Source organism: Ranitomeya variabilis, chromosome 4 (assembly GCF_051348905.1).
Source record: "Ranitomeya variabilis isolate aRanVar5 chromosome 4, aRanVar5.hap1, whole genome shotgun sequence".
Taxonomy (NCBI): Eukaryota; Metazoa; Chordata; class Amphibia; order Anura; family Dendrobatidae; genus Ranitomeya; species Ranitomeya variabilis.
Genome location: NC_135235.1, coordinates 267333106 through 267352449, shown reverse-complemented (window position 1 = coordinate 267352449; position 19344 = coordinate 267333106).

The window sequence follows — 19344 nt, the reverse complement described above, 5'->3', positions numbered from 1 at the left end:
ACAGAGTCACAGATTAATTGGAAAGGGACCATGCGGCAATCTGTCCCCAACTCCTGGGTTTTTAGCACATTAATAGGATTGCAATTAGGGTATTTACACTGCAAATAATGTGCATTTTATTACAACCTCGAGGGGGTTAATGAAGACAGATTAATCATTTAACCTGTCAGTCACTGTGTAACGCTCCACAGAGCTGTATAAATACATATGCACACAGTCGGAATGACACAATCGCACGTGGTCGTCTTATCTTTCTTTCCTTCTCCTTTCCGTCAAGCTGAAGGTTATTGTTGGCGATTTGTCCCCTTAACGTGCATATTCACAACCTGCGTCCTAGTTCCTTTGATGCATTTAATGTATGGCAGCCAGGTCAATCTTACATCATGCTCAACAGATAATACCACTTTCCTTGTGAAGAAAAGGCTTTGCTCTCCATCACTCTGGCCGGCACAGTGCATCTCTTTACAATGTGGTCTTGACAATCCCGCTTTTCTGTATTCTGCAAGTTATTTCTAAAAGTCAGAACCTAACAAGGTGATGGATTAGCAAAAGAGTTGCTTTATCTTGACAACCTCTTCTTATAGGGTATATGGACAGCATGGAGTGGGGTCTGCTGCTCGGGACCCTTCTCTCTACGCCACAATGAGGAACGGATGCTCCGAGAACGATTAACACCACTTCGTACCAAACCATACAAAGACATCTTTAAATAATAGCGACTTATGAAGAATACAATATTTGAGAGTGTGGGGCCACTTCATGGACATTCTGCTAAAAATATGTTAATTAGTTTTTGATTCAACAAACTTTGCATAAATCTATAATAGCAAGCAAAAAAAGGCGGTCACCCCTAATGGGTGGCCACTACCGAATAGATCCAGAATAGAATGAATTTAAGGCTTTTATTGGAAAAATTATAAAAACGCATACATGCTATAGCATCAAAACATGAGGTGGAAGGCTGAATATTGTACACCATTAAACAATATTCCCCGGAATAGTCCCCGGAAGAAGCTTATTGCGAAACGCGCGTTGGGGTGAGGTGGAACGCTGTGTTGACTGCAGGTAGATATTATCACAATGTCTGGATGTATATGTACTAGGATTTTTTCTGTATTTGGAGCATGCTTAGGCAGCTAGAGATACATCGGGCAGCAGGAAGTTATATAGTTACTACTCTGCAATTTTCATTGTTTAATGGTGTACAATATTCAGCTTTCCACCTTATGTTTTGGTGCTATAGCATGTATGCGTTTTTATAATTTTCCAATAAAAGCCTTAAATTCATTCTATTCTGGATCTCTTCGGTAGTGGCCACCCATTAGGGGTGACCGCCTTTTTTTGCTTGCTATGTATCTAGAAGTGCCAGCTTGACAATCTGGACATTTGTTGTTAGAATAAATCTATAATACAAGCGGATAGAAGAAACTGTGTAATTCTGTCTCCACTTTTAAGCCACTTCTCTTCCCCTACCTGCTAAAATCCACCATACCAAAGACAAGGTGGACAGTGGGCTCAATGAGGGTGCTGCATATTAAAGTCTATGGAGAGCAAAGGAGGAGGAGTAAAAGGAGAGAGAACGCAGAGGAGATCATGCTAAGGCTTTCTAGTAAGTGTTATCTCACTCCAGAGCTGGTGCCTAGTACTATTATGTAATGTTCTCCATGCTGCTGAGGTTACTGAACACGTGCTGCAGAGACCGGAAAGCAGGAATCACTCATGTCTCTGTGTGTGCTGTGTATGGGAGACATCATAACAGCTAGTCTACACCTACCAGCTCAGAGACAACTGAAAATTAGAGAATGAGCCCACAGAGGGGAAAAACAGTTGAAAAAAAATCCAGAAATGACCAGAAATAATGTTTTTTTTCCTCATTTTTTTCACACACACAACAGCTTATTGTAAGAAGTCATCTAAAATTCCAAGTACTCTTAAACGTAAGGGTAGTTTCACCTACTGCAGAAATTATGCATCTGTTCCATTCAAGGAAATTAGGATGGCAGAAATGCATGCACCTGCTGTAGAAACAATCACATTCAGATGAATGGAAAAGAGCTTCACCAAAACATCTACTTCAGGAGGTGAGGTCCAAAGGGGTAAGGTTTCTCCTTGTGGAGAGTGACAAGCCAAGCCTGGCATGTCAGAGTGAGGAGTCTTAAGCCATGCATGCTCCTCTGGGAAATTAAATATGCAAATTGTCTCTTCCGAGAGGAAGAGGAATAGAACTCTAGGGCTAAATATTGGAAGCAGCAATCTTAAAAATCAATTTCAACCCTTTAATGAGCCTTGCAATATGACTTGGGATAAAAGCCAAACCAGAATCACAATTTGCAGAAACGGTGTTTCGGGGCATTGCCCCTCGTCAGTGCAATGTATGAGATCTGATCTGGATAGGCGAGAGGCTCTGAACTCATACTTTGCACTGATGAGGGGGCAACACCGTGAAATGCTGTGTAAGCAAATTGAGATTCTGGTTTGGCTTTTATCCCAAGTCATATTGCAAGGCTTGTTAACGGGTCTTGACTTTTAGGATCGCTGCTTCTAGACGTCTTCTTCTCTCAAGAGACAATTTGCATACTTCAGAAGGGGAAAAGCTTTATACATTTAACATATGATGGAGCACAACACCATTATGGAGCTGTATCCTTGTGGTGCCATAGTATTCTGCACGGACAAGTCCTTAAGGGTCTAGATCAATAGTGCAAAAAAAATGTAACATTCCATATTCACAGTTCACCGGTTGTGGTTTCTTTGAAGGTCAGTCTGGGTGGTCATTGCCACAAAATTTAGGTGACACAAAATGTCATTTAACCAAAATTTTTATCAATATCTTACTCAATTTATAACATGAAAAGTGCCGTTAAAAATCTTTTAAAGTACTTGGATGAATACAAGAAATTGTGAATATATACAGTTAGGTCCATATATATTTGGACAGAGACAACATTTTTCTAGTTTTGGTTATAGACAATACCACAATGAATTTTAAACAAAACAATTCAGATGCAGTTGAAGTTCAGACTTTCAGCTTTCATTTGAGGGTATCCACATTAAAATTGGATGAAGGGTTTAGGAGTTTCAGCTCCTTAACATGTGCCACCCTGTTTTTAAAGGGACCAAAAGTAATTGGACAGATTCAATCATTTTAAATAAAATGTTCATTTCTAGTACTTGGTTGAAAACCCTTTGTTGGCAATGATTGCCTGAAGTCTTGAACTCATGGACATCACCAGACGCTGTTTCCTTCTTTTTGATGCTCTGCCAGGCCTTCACTGTGGTGGTTTTCAGTTGCTGTTTGTTTGTGGGCCTTTCTGTCTGAAGTTTAGTCTTTAACAAGTGAAATGCATGCTCAATTTGGTTGAGATCAGGTGACTGACCTAGCCATTCAAGAATATTCCACTTCTTTGATTTAATTAACTCCTGGGTTGCTTTGGCTTCATGTTTTGGGTCATTGTCTATCTGTAGGATGAAACGACGACCAATCAGTTTGGCTGCATTTGGCTGGATCTGAGCACACAGTGTGGCTCTGAATACCTCAGAATTCATTCGGCTGCTTCTGTCCTGTGTCACATCATCAATAAATACTAGTGACCCAGTACCACTGGCAGCCATGCATGCCCAAGCCATCACACTGCCTCCGCCGTGTTTTACAGATGATGTGGTATGCTTTGGATCATGAGCTGTACCACGCCTTCGCCATACATTTCTCTTTCCATCATTCTGGTAGAGGTTGATCTTGGTTTCATCTGTCCAAAGAATGTTCTTCCAGAACTGTGCAGGCTTTTTTAGATGTTTTATAGCAAAGTCCAGTCTAGCCTTTTTATTCTTGATGCTTATGAGTGGCTTGCACCGTGCAGTGAACCCTCTGTATTTACTTTCATGCAGTCTTCTCTTTATGGTAGATTTGGATATTGATACGCCTACCTCCTGGAGGGTGTTGTTCACTTGGTTGGCTGTTGTGAAGGGGTTTCTCTTCACCATGGAGATTATTCTTCTATCCTCCACCACTGTTGTCTTCCGTGGACGCCCAGGTCTTTTTGCATTGATGAGTTCACCAGTGCTTTCTTTCTTTCTCAGGATGTACCAAACTGTAGATTTTGCCACTCCTAATATTATAGCAATTTCTCGGCTTGTTTTTTTCTGTTTTCGCAGCTTAAGGATGGCTTGTTTCACTTGCATGGAGAGCTCCTTTGACTGCATGTTTACTTCACAGCAAAACCTTCCAAATGCAAGCACCACATCTCAAATCAACTCCAGGCCTTTTATCTGCTTCATTGAGAATGACATAACGAAGGGATTGCCCACACCTGCTCATGAAATAGCCTTGGAGTCAATTGTCCAATTACTTTTGGTCCCTTTAAAAACAGGGTCGCACATGTTAAGGAGCTGAAACTCCTAAACCCTTCATCCAATTTTATTGTGGATACCCTCAAATGAAAGCTGAAAGTCTGAACTTCAACTGCATCTGAATTGTTTTGTTTAAAATTCATTGTGGTAATGTCTATAACCAAAATTAGAAAAATGTTGTCTCTGTCCAAATATATATGGACCTAACTGTATCTAAAAATAAAATTAAATTGCACAAACTTTAATAATAAAGAGGAAAGGTTCTGTCAATATGTTGAGAGTGATACTTACTAAAAAGAAGGACAATGTAGCGAATTGATGATTCCTGAACACAAAATTGCGATATATCCAATCATCTAAAAATACAATAACACATACATAAATAAGACAAAGAAGAATATTAGCGGTGTCCTCATTACACACAGCACACAAAAATTCTCCGGTCACAATCAGGTTGCAAAAGTGGGTTTTCTTTTGTCACATGACTTGTTCTGAATTATCACAAACAGCCATATTCCCCTGAGCACCGCAATTGTGTTATATTCTTTAAAAACACACAGAACTCACTAGCATCAGGTTTCTTTGTATCTACACTTCTGAAGAATGTGATCACCAAAATTTTATCCTAATGGAATGGATCAATGGTCACGCACCATTCATTATCTACGAGGCACTGTAATTGACCATCTCCACCAGTCTCATGGACTACGAATGGAGTGGTGGCGTGGAGTTTGTAATTATCCCCCTCTACTCCTCCTTGGTCAGACCGCGTCTGGAATACTGAGTCCAGTTCTGGGCACCGCATTTGAAAAAACTGGAGCAAGTTCAGAGGAGAGCTACCAGGATGGTGAGCGGACTGCAAACTATGTCCTATGATGAACGGTTAAAGAATCTGGGAATGTTTAGCCTGCAAAAAAAGAAAGCCAAGAGGAGACTTAATAGCAGTCTACAAATATCTGAAGGGCTGTCACAGTGTAGAGGGATCATCATTCTTCTCATTTACACATGGAAACACGAGAAGCAATGGGATGAAACTGAAAGGGAGAAGATACAGATTAGATATTGGAAAAAACTTTTTGACACTGAGGGTGATCAATGAGTGGAACAGGTTGCCACGAGAGGTGGTAAATTCTCCTTCAATGGAAGTCTTCACACAGAGGCTGGACAGACATCTGTCTGGGATGATTTAGTGACTCCTGTATTGAACAGAGGGTCGTTCATGGTGACCCTGGAGGTCCCTTCCAACTCTAACATTTTATGATTCTATGAAATGGGGCACTTCAAAATCCTGTTCTCAGGATTAGCAAGACCAGTAAACAGCAAGTTTGCACCTACCCTTGCTAAGATGGGAATAATCCTTTCAGTCCCTCCCCTGCCATGGCACCCCTTTATATTAACAGTTTAAAAAAAAAAATCCCCATTGTGCTTCAGAATTAGCAACATCCTGTTATATTTAAAGGGGTTGTCCAGTACTTTTAAAAGGATGGCCAATCAGCTGTTCCTAATGCTGACGGCGGCAGGATGTGATCAGTTGCTGAGCGCAACAGCACAGCGCCATCAACTGTATAGTGGCCACAGAGGGTACTGCAGATACACCCTTATTCTAATGTGCAGTACCCGAGCACAGAGACTATATACTGGGTTATACTGGAGCTGGGGAGCAGAAAAGTGCAATAGGGTATTACCCGGTAAGAAAAAATATTAAAATTAATAGAGGTTGTGCTAACCTGACAAAACTGTTATATAGTCACAACTTTAAGCATAAATATATATCGGCTGCAGGTCCACAGTTCAGCAGACTGGTTAATATGAATGTAGAAAAAAAATTATGGATTTTCTGCACTGCTGAGTAGGTAATAAGGTCCAGGATATTATTTACATATGGTCCTTATGGTAAAATCGTATAGTGAGGGTGCTGATCTGACATTGATGACCTATCCAAAGGATAAGGCTTTAATATCAAAGTCCTGAACAATTCATTTCAAAGGAATAATTTTAAATCACTCTCAAAGTCAACTTTATTTTTTTTACAGAAATCGAGGGCAGTATATGGCCAAGGCTGTCGTCTAGCATTTAGAATTCCTCTGGTATGAAGCACAAGACGTGTTCACACCCGCTTCATCTTTGCTGTTGTAGAAATCAATTCTCCATGCACTCATTTTCTAAGAAGCTTGCAATAGACCTCTATATAGATTTACTGTATAACCAGAAGAGTCTGCTCTGCAAGGGGACCAATGAGAAGACGAGAGGAGAGTCTTAGACTACCAAACACTACCTGTGGGTTCTACAGATAGTTACAATCAATGACTGCTAGTGGTGAGCCAAGTGATCATTATTCCAGTTTGCCTAGGTTGCTCAGGTATGCAGAGAGTATTGTGGCTGCTTGACATGCTCGAATTCCCACGGCCACGTTTTGTGGCTGTTAGACAGCTACAAAACATGTGCGGGCTTGCCTGTGTTTGTCAGGCAATCCTTGAATGTTTTGTGACTGTCTAACATCTGCAAAACAAGCAACCGCAGGGACTCGAACATGTCACTCCAGCACCCGTGCAACTCTGTGCATACCCGAGCACCATAGGCAAACTTGAGTAACGAGTATTTGTTCTCATCACTAATGACTACAGCTAAGGGAAGAGTCAGACGGCCATATAACTTGGATGAGGATAACAACGCAATGCTCAAACTGGCCACCGGCTCTCCTGACATGAGCGTGCAGACTGCTACATGGAAATATATGCTGTCAGGAGAACCACCGGCCGGTCCAAACATTGCGTTGTGATCCCCGTCCGAGTTGTAGAGCGGTCTGACTCTTCGCTAAGTAATGCTTCAACATTTTTCAAGATCTGGGGTCTGTGAATAGCCCCATAAAAACTTGTCAATTCCCAGCATTTCCCCTTGGTAAAGCACCCTTTCAGCTTCCCCCTTGCCCTGTCTAGTCCTCTTCAACCTTCTCCTTCCTACCTTTCTTAATTTCATGCTCCCTAAATGTTTTCTACCTTTGTATGTTGCATAAATGAAGAAAATACTTAGGATCCACATTTCTTTGTTTAGTTGGAAATGCAAAAACAATTCTATAAAAATATCTTTTTTAATAAATTTCTTTTTCATGCAAGCCATCAGAGCATGAATTTTAAAGACATGGTTATTTTTCTAGGAACAAAATTTGATAGAGGAGCACACTTACACAAAGAAAAAAAAACGGGCATAACAGTTATTTTATTTCTAAGAACTGATTAAAAAAAAACACATCAGTCTGTAAAGCTACCGAAATAATATTTTAGATAATGAAAGGGAGAAAAAGATCAGAGGGCAATTCCGAGAGAAAACCACTGGGGACTCGATAGTGCGAGTGAAAGTTGGGGTTCCATTAAATTAGGGACTTGGTGGCCACTAAGCCTTCATCCAGAAATTACCCAGTTGCTTTTCAGGAGTCAAGAGAGATGAAAAACAAAAAGCTGGATAAAGTTGGTTTGCTCAACTAAAGCATGAGAAGTTAGGCATGAATGGTAAAAAAGTCTTTCTCCAGTTTATTTGAAAATCCAATGGGGACCGTCCGACCAACTAAACTAATCTTAGGATCCAGTGGAACACCATGTACCTCCTAAGATATCCCTTACTAAATTTTAAATGATCACATCCCAAGATGATTATAAAAAAATCAATTCTTTAACCATCTTTGCATGGTACCAGCTTCAAGAGGTTGTCCAGCAAGATGATGAAACTTTCTAACCCCTTCCCAACCCCATTCCCGATCGGACGATTTTCTACTTTTGTTTTTTTTCACTCCTTCCAAGAACTATAACTTTTTTCTTTTTCAGTCCGTGAAGGCATATCAAGGCAGGTGTTATGTAGGAATAGTTACAGTTTTCAATGACACCATTCTATTTATCATTCAATGGACAAGAAAGCAGAAAAAGGCTCTCAAATGCAGTGAATTTGCAGAATAAGGGTACGTGTCCACGTTCAGGATGGCGGCGGTTTGGACAGAGCGGCAAACCCGCTCCACCCAAAGCTCCGCCCCTTCTGCAGACGCGATGATGCTGGATGTGTTCATTGCACACATCCGGAATCATTGCACCCCACACATAGGGCCCTGTGTTTTACCTTGCGGCGGCGCAGTGTCGCCGCAAGGTAAACGGACATGCTGCGATTTAAAAAGACACGCTACATGTCCGGAATCGCAGGGCCGCCGGGTGCGTGTTACCACGCATAGTGGAGACGGGATTTCATAAAATCTCCTCCACTATGCTGTAATATCTGGACACGCAGCATTTCCTGAACGTGGAAACATACCCTTATGGGTTTTTGTATGTTTTTTGGGGGGAGGGGTTGCCTTTTATGCCATTCACTGTACTGTAAGGATAAACATCTCATCGCGATTCTCCAAGTTAGTTCAATAAGTGGTAGAAAATACATTTGGAAATGTGTGATAGATAGGGTTGAGCGAAACGGATCAGACATTTTCAAAAATCGCCGACTTTCGGCGTGGGATCGGCCATGCTGTCGGCGATCTTTGCGCCAAAGTTGCGTTTTGTATGATGCTTTCAGCGCCATTTCTCAGCCAATGAAGGAGGACGCAGAGTGTGGGCAGCGTGATGACATAGGTCTCGGTCCCCACCATCTTAGAGAAGGGCATGACAGTGATTGGCTTGCTTGCTTTCTGCGGCGTCACAGGGGCTATAAAGGGGCATGCACGCCAACCGCCATCTTACTTCTGCCGATCTGCGCATAGGGAGAGGTTGCTGCAGCTTCGTCAGAAGCAGGGATATTGTTAGGGAGGAAATATTAACCCCCAAACCGCTTGTGCTGTAGCGATTTCCACTGTCCAACACCACCTTTTCTTTGCAGGGACAGTGGAGGCTAGATTTCTGTGCATCAGCTCTGTAGCTTATTAGGCTGCCTTATAAGGCTCCCTGATAGCTGCATTGCTGTTTGTACGCTGCTGTGCAAACCAACTGCTTTTTTAAAAGCAAAAGTCCTGTTGCTCCTTTCTGCACAGTTCTATTGTTTATTTGTCCACACTTTTGTGTGCAGCAGTCCTTTTTATTGCTGGCTGCCATACTTGTCCTGAGATCATTGCAGGGAGATTGTTATTGTAGTACAGTCCCTTTTTTTTATATATATATCTGCCAGCCACTTTCTGCCACTTATACCGTGTAGTGTAATACAGTGGGCCTAAATTTTGCAGCAGTGTCTCACACATAAAAAGGGATATTAATATTGCCACTAAGTGCATCTGTGTCAGTTCTGTTTGGCGTATATCTGCCAGCCACTTTCTGCCACTTAAACTGTGTAGTGTAATACAGTGGGCCTGTTTTTTTTTTTTGCAGCAGTGTCCCACACATAAAAAGGGAGATTTATATTGCCACTAAGTGCATCTGCGTCAGTTCTGTTTGGCGTATATCTGCCAGCCACTTTCTGCCACTTACACCGTGTAGTGTAATACAGTGGGCCTGAATTTTGCAGCAGTGTCCCACACATAAAAAGGGAGATTAATATTGCCACTAAGTGCATCTGCGTCAGTTCTGTTTGGCGTATATCTGCCCGCCACTTTCTGCCACTTATACCATGTAGTGTAATACAGTGGGCCTGAATTTTGCAGCAGTGTCCCACACATAAAAAGGGAGATTTATATTGCCACTAAGTGCATCTGTGTCAGTTCTGTTTGGCATATATCTGCCAGCCACTTTCTGCCACGTACACTGTGTAGTGTAATACAGTGGGCCTGATTTTTGCAGCAGTCTCCCACACATATAGAAAGGGAGATTTAAATTCACAACAAGTTTACATACACCTTCTACCTTGTTTTACAGTACCATATAATGGTTGTTAGTTTGGTTACATTTTCCCAAGAATGAGGAAGTCTGGTGGAAGAGGTCGTGGCCGTGGGCGGTCATTGCCAGCTGGTAATGATGGTGGTGGTGGTGGTGGAGCATCTGGTGGTAGTGGGAAAAGCAAAATAGCACCTAAGGCTGGAGGTGTTGAGCCAGCATCATCGTCTGGCTACACAAGACCTTGAACGCTCCCTTTTCTGGCAGTAGGAAAACCGCTTTTAAAGCCGGAGCAGCAGGGAAAAGTTTGGCTTTCCTTGCTGACTCAGCCTCTAGCTCTTTCGCCTCCTCTTCGGAAAATTCAAAATTTAAAAGTAGCGAGTCGTCAGTGGATGCTCCAGGTCAGGAACAAGTCGCTTCCTTGTGTCCTTCACCCAGAACAACAGTGAAGGATGCGTCAGGCGACACAACAGGTTACTCCATGGAGCTCTTTACACATACCGTGCCTGGGTTAGAAAGGGAAATTGTTAACAGACCATTACAAGATGAATCGGACATGGAGTGCACAGATGCACAGCCACAGCTAGATTATTATGCTGTTCCATTGACTCAGATCACAACATTGCCCTCGCAGTGTACTGAGCCAGAATCTGACCCTGATGAGACTATGGTGCCCCGTCCCGAACGCTATAGCACCTTACACGGTGACACAGAGGAAGGTGCACAGGACATTGAAGAGGAGGTGATAGATGACCCAGTTGTTGACCCCGATTGGCAGCCATTGGGGGAACAGGGTGCCGCTGGCAGTAGCTCTGAAGCGGAGGAGTATGAGCCGCAGCAGGCATCGCAACAGCTTTCATCTGGCAGGCCCGTATCTGGCCAAAACCGTGTGTCAAAACCAAAAACAGTTTTAGGACAGCGTGGCCATCCGGTGAAAGTAGCACAGCGTGCAATGCCTGAAAAGGTATTCGATAGTAGGAAGAGTGCAGTCTGGCAATTTTTTAACCAAGATCCAGATGATCAGTGCAAAGTTATCTGTAAGAAATGCTCAAGGACCTTTAGCAGAGAGCAGAATGTCAAAAATTTAAATACAACGTGCATGCGTAGACATTTAACCAGCATGCACTGGCCAGCCTGGACTAACTACCAAACGTCCCGTAACGTAGGTGCACCTGCTCAGAATGAAGCTAGTCAGCAACGCTATATTGCTTCCCTCACTGTAAGCCCACTGTTTAGGATACCACCACCTGCAGCAAATGTTGAGGTATCGTCGCAAGACCAAAGCAGTCAGGGAATCACAAGGTTGTTGGTAGGAAACATTGTATGTAGGCCAACAGCAAGAATACCCTCACCAACCCTCTCTCAATCTGCCATGTCCACCACCACCCCCGCTAGTTCCACCATATGCAGCTCTCCAGTCCAGCTCACCCTACAAGAGACTCTCATTAGGAAAAGGAAGTACTCATCCTCTCATCCGCGTACACAGGGTTTGAACACCCACATTGCTAGACTAATCTCGTTAGAGATGATGCCCTACCGGTTGGTTGAAAGCGAAGCTTTCAAAGCCCTGATAACCTACGCAGTACCACGCTATGACCTACCTAGTCGACACTTCTTTGCGAGAAAAGCCATCCCAGCCCTCCACCAGCATGTCAAAGACCGCATTGTCCATGCACTGAGGCAATCAGTCAGTAGAAATGTGCACCTCACAACAGATGCATGGACCAGTAGGCATGGCCAGGGACGTTACGTGTCCATCACAGCACACTGGGTTAATGTGGTGGATGCAGGGTCCACAGGGGACAGCCATAGTGGGACAGTTCTGCCTAGCCCACGGTCTAGGAAACAGTTGGCTGTAGGCGTTCGCCACCCCTCCTCCTCCAGCAGAAGCGAGAGCTCATCCACAGACCGCAGTCGCACAACCATTCCATCCGCAGCTGCCAGTGTTGCACACGAGGTGTCCCATTATGGAACAGCTAGTGGTAAGCGTCAGCAGGCTGTGTTGGAAATGAAGTGTTTGGGCGACAACAGACACACCGCGGAAGTTCTGGCCGAATTCTTGCAGCAAGAAACTCATTCATGGCTGGGCAGTGTACATCTTGAGGCAGGCAAGGTAGTCAGTGATAACAGAAGAAATTTTATGGCTGCCATCGCCCTTTCACAACTGAAACACATACCTTGCCTGTCTCACACCTTGAACCTGGTGGTGCAGTGCTTCCAGAAAAGTTATCCGGGGTTGCCAGCCCTGCTCCTGAAGGTGCGAAGACTTTGCTTGCACATCCGCCGGTCGCCCATACAGTCATGGCCAAAAATTTTGAGAATGAGACAAATATTAATTTTTCCAAAGTCTACTGCTTCATTTTTTCTAATGACAATTTGCATATTCTCCTGAATGTCAGAGTGATCAGCTTAACAGCAATTACTGTACTTGCAAAGTCAATATTTGCCCAGAAAGTGAACTTTAACCCCCAAAACACATTTCAACATCATTGCAGTCCTGCCTTAAAAGGAGCAGCTAACATCGTTTTAGTGATTGATCCATTAACACAGGTGTGGGTGTTGATGAGGACAGGGCTGGCGATCAGTCATGATTAAGTAAGAATGACATCACTGGACACTTTTAAAGGAGGCTGGTGCTTGGAATCATTGTTTCTCTTCAGTTAACCATGGTTATCTCTAAAGAAACACGTGCAGCCATCATTGCACTGCACAAAAATGGCCTAACAGGGAAGAGTATCGCAGCTACAAAGATTGCACCTCAGTCAACAATCTATCGCATCATCAAGAACTTCAAGGAGAGAGCTTCCATCGTTGTCAAAAAGGCTCAAGGGCGCCCAAGAAAGACCAGCAAGCGCCAGGACCGTATCTTAAAACTGTTTCAGCTGCGGGATCGGACTACCAGCAGTGCCGACCTTGCTCAGGAATGGCAGCAGGCTGGTGTGAGTGCTTCTGCACGCACTGTGAGGCGGAGACTCTTTGAGCAAGGCCTGGTTTCAAGGAGGGCAGCAAAGAAGCCATTTCTCTCCTGAAAAAACATCAGGGACCGACTGATATTCTGCAAAAGGTACAGGGAGTGGACTGCTGAGGACTGGGGCAAAGTCATTTTCTCTGATGAATCCCCTTTTCGATTGTTTGGGACATCTGGAAAACAGCTAATTCGGAGAAGAAGAGGTGAGCGCTACCACCAGTCTTGTCTCATGCCAACTGTAAAGCATCCTGAAACCATTCTTGTGTGGGGTTGCTTCTCAGCCAAGGGAATCGGCTCACTCACAGTCTTGCCTAGAAACACAGCCATGAATAAAGAATGGTACCAGAATGTCCTCCAAGAGCAACTTCTCCCAACCGTCCAAGAGAAGTTTGGCGCCCAACAATGCCTTTTCCAGCATGATGGAGCACCTTGCCATAAAGCAAAGGTGATAACTAAATGGCTCATGGAACAAAACATAGAGATTTTGGGTCCATGGCCTGGAAACTCCCCAGATCTTAATCCCATTGAGAACTTGTGGTCAATCATCAAGAGACGGGTGGACAAACAAAAACCAACACATTCAGGCAAAATGCAAGCAGTGATTATGCAAGAATGGACTGCTATCAGTCAGGATTTGGTCCAGAAGTTGATTGAGAGCATGCCAGGGAGAATTGCAGAGGTCTTGAAGAAGAAGGGTCAACACTGCAAATATTGACTTGCTGCATTAACTCATTCTAACTGTCAATATAACCTATTGGTACTCATAATATGATTGCAATTATATTTCTGTATGTGATATAAACATCAGACAAACACTAATAAAAACCAGAGGGCAGCAGATCATGTGAAAATATAATTTTGGTGTCATTCTCAAAAATTTTGGCCATGACTGTACACTCCAGCCGTATGCAGAACCATCAGCGATCGTTGAAGCTTCCCCAGCACCGCCTAATAATCGACGTTGCAACAAGGTGGAACTCCACACTGCACATGCTTCAGAGGCTGTGCGAACAGAGGCGTGCTGTAATGTATTTGTGGGAGGATACACATACACGGGCAGGCAGTTGGATGGCAGACATGGAGTTGTCAGGTGTGCAGTAGTCGAAGCTACAAGACCTCTGTCAAGTCCTTCAGTGTTTTGAGGAATACACATGGCTGGTAAGTGCAGACGATGCCATCATAAGCATGAGCATCCCACTAATGCGTCTGCTGATGCAAAGTTTGACGCACATTAAGGAGCAGGCGTCTGCAGCCGAGGATGAGGGAAGCCTTGATGACAGTCAGCCATTGTCTGCTCAGGGAACTCTCCTGGATGAGGTGGCAGATGAAGAGGAGGAGGAGGAGGAGGAGGAGGAGGAGGATGATGATGGGGATGAATATTTATGGGAGGAGGAAGCTTCTCAGGGGGCAATAGAAACTGGTGGCGTTGCAAGGTCAGGTACAGGGTTTTTGCGGGAGACAAGTGATATTGATTTGCCAGAAAGTGCTCCTCAACCCAGCACAAGCAGTGAATTGACACCTGGAACATTGGCCCACATGGCTGAGCATGCCTTGCGTATCCTAAAAAGGGACCCCCGCATTATCAAAATGATGACCGATGATGATTACTGGTTGGCCTGCCTCCTGGATCCGCGATATAAAGGAAAATTACAAAATATCATGCCACATGAGAATCTTGAGCAAATATTGGCTACCAAACAAGCAACTCTTGTAGACCGTTTGGTTCAGGCATTCCCAGCACACAGCGACGGTGATGGTTCTCACACGAGCTGCACGGGGCAACATGGCAGAGGTGTTAGAGGTGCACAAATCAGAAGTGGCGTTGGACAGAGGGGTTTTATGACCAGGTTGTGGAGTGTTTTCGCAATGACCGCAGACACGACAGGTACTGCTGCATCAATTCAAAGTGACAGGAGACAACATTTGTCCAGTATGGTTATGAACTATTTTTCCTCCCTTATCGATGTTCTCCCTCACACGTCATTCCCCTTTGATTACTGGGCATCTAAAATAGACACCTGGCCTGAATTGGCAGAATATGCATTACAGGAGCTCGCTTGCCCAGCTGCTAGTGTGCTATCAGAAAGAGTATTCAGTGCTGCTGGTTCAATACTGACCGAAAAAAGGACTCGCCTGGCTACCCAAAATGTTGATGATCTAACCTTCATTAAAATGAACCAATCATGAATTTCTAATTATTTTGCCCCACCTTCCCCTGCTGACACGTAGCTTTCCAGTAAAAAGGTCTTGCTTTTGGACTCCTCTTACTGACTGCTCCAATTCCTCCATTTGCAGCTGCTGAATGTCCACCATAGGCCATTTTTACACCTCCTTAAATGGGCTGATGGGGCCATGGTCACCACTTGGCGCAAGCACCCGTGCGAGTGCCGTTTGCCTCGGCACTGGCACAGGGTCCCTCATAGTACAATGAAGTGTCTCTGGCGGTGGTGGTGTACACCCAACGTCAGACACACCGTCGTAATATGAGGGGCCCTGGGCCAGTACCGCCGCCCACGAGAGAGTGTTCCCCTCCCAGCTCAAACAATGCTCTACCACTTGCAAAACTTAAGTCTCCCTGCTCCACCACTGTGTAGTCTGTGCTGTTAAATCCTTCAATGGCACTGCCAATACAAATTTGTTGAAATAATAGATGATAGTAAAAATATACAGGGGCCCTGCCCTCCATTTAGACCTGTAAATACTGTGGGCGAACTACCACTGTCTGCTACTCAGCAGAGGAACCCACCCCTGTACCTAGCTTTCCCACCTGTTTATTTAGGAACTTTTTTTTGCAGACATTTAGCCCACTTTACTATTTTGGCCATCTTACTGTGTCAGTCACTTCTTCCAGTTGTTCTCCACCGAACAAAGCAGTGCCGCCAGTTTACTCCTGTTACCAGTTTAGAACTGCATAGAGCCTACTTTTTTATTTTAGGCCTAGTAAGTCTGCGCCACTCCTTGCAATCGTCCTCCGCTGACCAAACCAATGCTGCCTGTGTACCCCTGTAACCCATTTTAAACTGCATTGAGCCTACTTTTTTATTTCAGGCCTAGTAAGTCTGCGCCACTCCTTGCAATCGTCCTCCGCTGACCAAACCAATGCTGCCTGTGTACCCCTGTAACCCATTTTAAACTGCATAGAGCCTACTTTTTTATTTTAGGCCTAGTAAGTCTGCGCCACTCCTTGCAATCGTCCTCCGCTGACCAAACCAATGCTGCCTGTGTACCCCTGTAACCCATTTTAAACTGCATAGAGCCTACTTTTTTATTTCAGGCCTAGTAAGTCTGCGCCACTCCTTGCAATTGTCCTCCGCTGACCAAACCAATGCTGCCTGTGTACCCCTGTAACCCATTTTAAACTGCATAGAGCCTACTTTTTTATTTTAGGCCTAGTAAGTCTGCGCCACTCCTTGCAATCGTCCTCCACTGACCAAACCATTGCTGCCTGTGTACCCCTGTAACCTATTTTAAACTGCATTGAGCCTACTTTTCTATTTTAGGCCTACTACCTATGTCTGTCTGCGCCACTCAATACAGCTGTCCTCCACTGAACAAAGCTGAGCTTCAATCTTTAGGCTTTCGGCCTATAGGAAATTTTAAACTGCATTTGGCCTACTAGTTCGGTTGGGCCCTACTAACGTTGTCTGCCGCTCCTTGGTGTTCTCCTCCACTGAACAAAACTGAGCTTCAATCTTCAGGCTTTCGGCCTATAGGAAATTTTAAACTGCATTTGGCCTACTAGTTTGGTTGGGCCCTACTAACGGTGTCTGCCGCTCCTTGGTGTTCTCCTCCACTGAACAAAGCTGAGCTTCAATCTTCAGGCTTACGGCCTATATTTTGAATATGAAACTGCATTTGGCCTACTAGTTTGGTTGGGCCTGCTAACGGTTTCTGCCGCTCCTTGGTGTTCTCCTGTGCTTTTCTCCTGTGCTTCAATCTTCAGGCTTTTGGCCTATATTTACAATATGAAACTGCATTTGGGCTACTTGTTTGGTTGGGCCTACTAACGGTGTCTGCCGCTCCTTGGTGTTCTCCTCCACTGAACAAAGCTGAGCTTCAATCTTCAGGCTTTCGGCCTAGATCAGATATTAAACTGCATTTGGCCTACTTGTTTGGTTGGGCCCTACTAACTGTGTCTGCCGCTCCTTGCTTTTCTCCTCCACTGAACAAAGCTGAGCTTCAATCTTCAGGCTTTTGGCCTATAGGAAATTTTAAACTGCATATGGCCTACTAGTTTGGTTGGGCCCTACTAACGGTGTCTGCCACTGCTTGTTGTTGTCCTCCACTGAAAAAAGCTGAGCTTCAATTTTCAGGCTTTCGGCCTAGATCAGATATTAAACTGCATTTGGCCTACTTGTTTGGTTGGGCCCTACTAACAGTGTCTGCCGCTCCTTGCTTTTCTCCTCCACTGAACAAAGCAGTGCTGCCTGGTTAGTCCTGTTACCAATTTTGAACTGCATTTAGCCTAGTTACTTGTTTGGGCCTACTCACTGTGTCAGCCTCTCATTACAGTTGTCTTCCACTGAACAAAGCAATGCCGCCTGGTTAGTCCTGTTACCAATTTTGAACTGAACTGCATTTAGCCTAGTTACTTATTTGGGCCTACTCACTGTGTCAGCCTCTCATTACAGTTGTCCTCCACTGAACAAAGCAATGCTGCCTGGTTAGTCCTGTTACCAATTTTGAACTGCATTTAGCCTAGTTACTTATTTGGGCCTACTCACTGTGTCAGCCTCTCATTACATTTGTCCTCCACTGAACAAAGCAATGCCGCCTGTTTAGTCCTGTTACCAATTTTGAACTGCATTTAGCCTACTTTATTCTTTGGGCCTATATCTGTGTTTCCTCCTCATCCTGCCCATAACCCAGCCACTGCTAGATGAGTCTGCTGGTACATTGACCCAGACCACTACATTCCCCTTGCACTCTACACAGCCAGTATCTGACCCTGCTGAAAGTCTGGTTCCCCTTCCCGCATACTATACAACCTTACACGGGGACAAAGAGGAAGGTGCAGATGAAAGTGCAGGTTCCTTCATCAGGTGGGGGGGCATACTCATTGGCGACGTCACTGGCACAGGGCCCCTCATAGTACGCAAAAGTGTCTCTGCCGGTGGGAGGCGCCCCTGCCGTCAAACACACTGCCGTACTTTGAGGGGCCCTGTGCCAGTGCCAATGCGAACGGGTGTGCCCCCTCCTGCTTGCTCAGGATCACAGCACTTGCAAAGTTGAAATACTTACCTCTCCCTGCTCCACCGCCGTGACGTAGTCCGCATTTCCTGGGCCCACGAAAAACGTGAGCCAGCCCAACCCCCCCACAACTTTAGCCAAATGACCCCCAATTTTCAATGCCTAACTACTATTATAAGGTAAATTAAGATTGACAAGCTGAAGTAACAAGAATTGATGTTTTTGACATTAAAATGGGCACTGTAGGTGTTTTCCTGTCCTCCACTCACTGCCAACTTTGCTTCCCCATTGACTTGCATTGGGTTTCGTGTTTCAGTCGGATCCCCGACTTTTCGAAATAATCGGCTGATTTCACCCGACCCGACTTTTGACAAAGTCGGGTTTCGCGAAACCCGACTCGATCCTAAAAAAGTAAAAGTCGCTCAACTTTAGTAATAGATAATAAAAATATGTATAGTGTTGCCATTTTACGAGACTCTTTGAATTATCGTTTATACTGTACGTGGCTGGGTTTTTTTTCTCGAGGGCTTGTTTGTTACATGAACAGCTGTTTTCCTGGATATCTTTGTGGGTGGATGTCACCTTTTTGGATTCTTTGGCAGCGTTTCGGCTGCTGACCCCACCCAAAAGAAAACAAACAAAACTTTCTGTACATTTTTTACCAATTGGCTTAATTAAGGTTATATTTTAATAAATCATACAATCATACATTTACAGATGCAGCAATGCTAAATATTTATTTTAACATGTCTCATATTTAATGGGGGGAAGACGATTTTAATTGTTATATATATATATATATATATATATATATATATATATATATATATATATTTTAAAACACTTTCTTCTTTTATTGTATTTCTTAGTCCCTTTATGGGAACCTGCTTATACTGCAATACCACAGTTTATGCTAAAGTCACAGTTCTCATACGTAGTTCAGCTGGAGAGTCAAAGGACGACCAATTCAGCAGTTATTGGACCCGATATATATACTGTAATATAATATATATGACGTAATATTGGGTCCTGTGTTGGGAAGGGGTCATTATAGCTAGCACACATATA